Below are 6,000 nucleotides of genomic sequence, written 5' to 3'. Positions count from 1 at the left end.
GATTTCACATGGAAAAATCACTGGAGACTGAAGCGATTTCTCCGCGATTGCATTTAGCACTTCTATAGCACTAAAATGCGATCGCCAGGAAATCGCCTGAAAATGGTGCAGGCTACACGTTTGAGTTTTGCGATTTTGGGCGATTTGTGGCGATTAGTGCAAGCCGCCCAAGTAAGAACGGGCCCATAGGGTTTAATTACACTAGCGCTTTCAAAAGCGCTAGCGTTTTGCCGAAATCGCTGGCAAAACGCTCAAGTGTGAATGGGGCCTAATTAGGTGCTTAATATATAGTGCACACCCCCATTTATAGGGCCTCCATGCAGTACTTATTATGTAGACTCTACTATGTGGTGCCATTCAGTAGTGGTCCTAACTCTCCCCAGAGATTGGGAGTGGAATTGATGCTGTAAGTAGAAAACTTACCTCTCCCCTTGCCTATCACAATTTCAGTGCTCTTATCCCTGTACTGCATGCAGCTTCCTCTGACAGATGCACCAGGTCTAAGGCCAGAAACCCACTAGGAGCAATTTCTAATCACTAGTGATTTGAAAAAGCTCTTGCTAATGCAATGTTATGGGGGATTTTTATAAAATCACATCACTCAAGTGGGATCACACTCTTAGCATTACATTAACAAGAGTTTTCAAATCGCAAAGCACTCAGAAAAATCAGTCCTAGTGGGTTTCTGGCCTTAGCCTGATGACATCATCAGACAGAGACGCAGTGAATGCTGTGGCTAGATGGAATATGAATACAATAAAGCAGATTTCCCTAGCACTGTCCTCAAGGCCCACTAACAGTAATTTTTTTTTGCAGGAAACCACAAACATTCACAGGTGGGGTAATTAGTGTCTCAGCTGTGCTGATTATATACCTCTGTAGATTTCCACAAAACATACTGTTGGTGGGCCTTGAGGACTGGGCTGAAGAACACTGCAGTACAAGACATTGAAGAAATGCCAGTTGTTGCTGAGGAGAGGTGAAATGTCTACTTGAGTATCACTTCCTTGTGCAGATGAGAGAGGGTGACTGGACATAAGAGAGGACTTTATTGATTAGTCTTCACTGAAGCAAAAAAAAAAATATGATTTAATGAATTGGTTGTATAGTACGGATAATTACTAGAACATTAGAAGCAAAGAAGTCTCATATTTTTATTTTCAGTTATATAGTGTTTTTTTTTATAACATTGCATCATTCTCTAATATTTGCAGTTTACACACTACACTCAGCATTCTAAATTATTTCACAGTGCAGGCTAAAGACTTTTTGAACTTTCCTCTGCAGAAAAAACAAAATACAGTGACAGACAGTTGAGATAATAAGCTTCATAAGACAGAGCTCTCTGCGACTTTGAAAGTCGGAAATATCAGTGGCTCTTTTGTAAAGATAACGACTGGAGTTTCTCAACTCTTCCTGTACTGGAAACAATATTAGACTCATATCTCTGCTGCTAATGTTTTATTTCTTAGCTGTACTACACATACAAATCATTATATCATAAGCTTATTTTCACTTCATATTCCCCTTAAAAGTCACAGGGGTAATGATCACAGATGCATACTAGAATGTGTTCTGTGCTCAATAGTTGCTGAGGATGTAGACCCACAGGCTTGTGCATACGCTAGATTAAAGTCACCTGAGGGGGCTGATAGCGACTGTCTCTGCTGATTGTCTGGCATAATAGGAATTACGGCTGTAGCGACGCTCAGTGAGTAATTTGGGCGCCGCCAAAAGACAGAGTACAAATTACTATAAAAACACTGTAATTCGTCCACCAGCAATAGCTGGAAGCCGAATTACATCTTTACCCTCAGCAGCTTCTGCAGAGGGGTGAGGTGTATTTCCCTTCTGAGCCTAATGTCACACTGAACTGTCCTCAGCCAATCAGTGAGGAGCAGGAATGTGGGAGGGTAGATAACAAGCTTCCCTCTCCTCTGCAATGTACCAGAATATAGCCAGGCTGACTGAGATAAGATTCATCACAGCAGAAACATTTATGATTATATTGGGATGCTTGCAATGCAGACAGCATGTAGACTACCTAATAAACAAAGAGCAGAGGGTAAATGGAATTTGATTTTGTGGCTGACAATCCTGTTACTCAAATATCTAAATAAATTAGAACCTCCGGATTCTGGAGAATTGTGCCTTTGATAAATCTGGTACATGGCAGATATGGGCCCAGAAGATGCATGCAGGCAATAATCCAATTATTACATCTTTGCTGAAAATCTTGTGTATAAATGTTGGTCTTTGGAGATGCAATAGCATATCAGGCCTTTGATATCACGTCACTACATTACCTAAATGTTCAGGAATGAAGATAATCTGTATGGGAAAATCAGGGTTTCCAACTTCATCTCAATTATTCTTCATTGGCATGTGTGAGTAAAAGCTGACTTTGCTCAACTTTATGTCATAATAGCAAAAAGTTACAATTAACAGAACCTTCTCTGAAGTGAAAAGGTTGAGGTCATGAGTGGGATAACCAGGATAGACTATGTTCTTCACAGAAATGCTCCATCTCTGTCATTCACAACCCCAGCATAGATATCTCACATGCCAAGCCTAATAAATATAACCTCCACCTCCACTAATCCCCCCCCCCCCCCCCCCCCCCCCACACACACACACACAGACACACACACAGGTTCTTTGGTATGGTAACTTCCCTCCTGCTAGAAGAAGAAACACAGACACCTGAAATTGTGACAATGATTTGCAGTTAACTTTATTGCAACAAGGCACCCAGGAAATATGAAGTTTATTATAGGACCTCAAAGGGCCTGTTCTATAGAACTGAACTAGCCTGACGATGGCCAAAGCTTGATATAGACAAAGCTCCATACAAGCAAACTCTATTTTTGGCTCTAAATAAAATGGCCCATTTCCTCGTCCTGCTACGCCAGCTTCACACCTCAACATAGGCCAACAATCACACGTTGGGCCTGATTTATTGTGTGTTCCCAATCAACACATGATGGCATATTAGGAAAGTGTAGAGTAATATGTTAGCACTTTATAAAAGGACAACAACAATATTTGGGCCTGATTCACAATTTCTGTTAAATTATCTCACCTTATTTATTAACTCACAATTTAGCTCTCCTTAAATGACTTAACGCATGATTTACCTCTCCTTATCTAACTTAAAGGGCAACTGAAGTGAGAAGACTATGGAGGCTGCCATGTTTATTTCCTTTTAAACAATACCAGTTGCCTGGCAGCCCTGCTGGTCTGTTTGACTGCAGAAGTGTCAACTTCACCAAAGGCCTCTCCTGTTGTGTATGAACTTATAACCAAATAAATGATTCCATACAAGTTTCCAGATGTGAGAAGAAACTTGTATCTGGACTGGGCAGATCCTTACTGAACACACTTGGGGCTGGTTCACCTCCAGGAGCTCTGGTTTCCTCCCATACTCCAAAAGCATACTGGTTGGTTATGTATTTTTTGGACTATAAGACTCATTTTTTCTCCCCCAAAAGTGGTTAAAAAAGTCACTGCGTCTTATAGTCCAGATGCAGGGAGTTCCTGACTTGTGAACGCCTGCCAAAACGAACCTCCAAAGCGCCGCAATGTTGGGGACTCCCTGCACTGTGCCCATGTGGAGGTGGATACAGGGGGAAAGACGGAGGACACAAATGGGCATTGAGGAGGACACAAGAGAGACACAAAGGAGCACAGAGGACACATGGGGGACACAGCAGGACACAAGGGGGACAGAGGAGGACACAGAGAGACACAATAGGTACAAGGGGACATGAGGTACAAAGGGGGCATAATCCACAAGATGCCCCTTCACCATGGATGCACCAGGTTTAGTATACATCCCCCCCCCCCCTGTTTTTTGTCCTTTAAACCTAGGTGCGTCTTATGGTCAGAAGCGTCTTATAGTCCGAAAAATACGGTAATTTTTTTTCCCCGCAAAAGTTACACCTTCTACTTGTCCCTGTTCATCTGCCAGACTCCTCTGCCCCCTCTTTGCGCTAGATACACATGCTAGATGCCACTTAGCTGAAGCGTCCGTTATGTACTGCTTCGTTTGAGAATCAAGACCCTGTAGAGGAGCTCCCACCCCGATGTCACCCAAAAGTGACAAGGATGCCCCCAGACAACTCCCAAGCACATTGCACTCTTCCTCAGCCCACCTGCTAGGAGCTGCTCTTTGTATGCAAATATGTGCCCGTGTACTGAAACGTGCATATTTCGACATGCACAGTGTGCATTGCAATGTGTGAGCATTACACATCATACATATTATGAACATACCCCTGAGGGCTTGGCTCCCACCAAGAGGGCTTTTAAGCGCTTTTCAAAGAATCCACTATTTGAAAACCACTTGGCTAATGTAACCCTATGAGGGTGTTCCCATGGCAGTGTTGTGATTTTGTTCAAGTTGCAAACATGCTGCGTGTAGCATCTTTTGGAGCGATTCAGCTTGAAAGAATGTGCAAAAACGCACATTCATTACAAATTTCTCTGAAAAGCACTCTGCAAAATAGCAATTGCTAAGTGCTGATGAGTGAGATTTCTGGTGTGAACTAAGTCTAAGGCCTCTTTCACATTGGGACGTGGCGTTTGATGCGACGTTAAAGTCGCACAACGTGCCCCTAACGCAGCGCATGTAGGTTATGAAATTGGACGTTATTTTGCACTGCGTTATGTGTCTCTCGGTGCGCCGTTTTCATCGCATACTCATGGAACGAAAACGGCACATGCGTTACATTTTTTTTGTTAAAAACCTTACTGAGCATGTGCAACACATATAATGCAGCAAATGTATTGCTAAACGCACAGCATGCAGCACTCTCTAAATATTGCTACACGGTACACACAACGCAACGCGTGCACTGTCAATGTCGCACAGACTTTGTATTGCTGTGCGTTAATCTGCGTTATAAAATTTTCTAACGTGCGACTTTAACGTCGCACTGTGAAAGAGGCCTTAAGCTACACACACGCGAAAACCATTGACTGAAACAGGCTGATAATGACCGTTTCAGCTGATGATCGTTATGTGTGTGAGGCGGTCACTGATCAATCCTGCTCAGGCATTATAAAGGATCCATTCTATAGGATTTTTAACGACCCACGATTATAATGCTATTCACAAGCAATTAAAGAAAGTCTTAAGCAAACCCCCCCCCCCCAAAAAAAAAAAAAACAGATACTCACCCAAGGAGAGGGGAGGCTCTGGGTCCCATAGAGCCTTCTCGCTCCTCTCATACTGCACGCCGATCGACATGTCCGATTGAGTCGTTGAGGATCATTCCCAATTCTCATTGACTTGTGTGAGTTTTGCCGCGATCACATAAACGATCATTTACAGGATCGCTTGTTTCCGATGCTGAAAACGACTTTTGCAGATTCCGCCAGATGGATCGGGCAAACGATCGTTTTTTGGTGGAGATCCCTGATCCATCTGGCCGTATCTGCCGCTGGGTATTCAGCTTTACTCATACAGCAAGATGGAAAGATTCTAGGCTATTCTTATTCACAACGAGATTCAAGGCTTGCAGGAGACAATTTCAGCATCTATCAGGGTTCGTCCACACTAGGGGCGTTTTCGGCCTTTATTCAAGCACACGCGATTTTTAAAATCGCCCACAAAACGCTTGTGCAATGAATATCTATGAGACAATTTATATCAGCGCGATTCGTGCGCTGATATGCAAAGCTGATCAGCAAAGTGGTGCCTGTACCATTTTTGAGGCGATTTTGCCTCAATGGAAGATATAGGAAAAACGCAAACGCTCACAAAATCGCTTTGTGCAGCAATTGCGTGAGCATTTAAAAAAATAAATACATTGTATTTATTCTTTTCCGGGTCAAAGAGTTCACTTCCTGACTTCTGTCAGGGAGTGAATTACAAATCCAATCTGGAAAAAGCGCTTAGGCCTCTTTCACATCTACCAACGCGTGCAGGAGCCGTTTCCTGCACACGTTGAATAGCCTGCCAGGGCCGGTTCAAGGTGCCCTGTGGCCCCGGGGCAA

Source organism: Hyperolius riggenbachi, chromosome 3 (genome assembly GCF_040937935.1).
Source record: "Hyperolius riggenbachi isolate aHypRig1 chromosome 3, aHypRig1.pri, whole genome shotgun sequence".
Taxonomy (NCBI): Eukaryota; Metazoa; Chordata; class Amphibia; order Anura; family Hyperoliidae; genus Hyperolius; species Hyperolius riggenbachi.
This window is presented reverse-complemented; position numbering follows the sequence as displayed.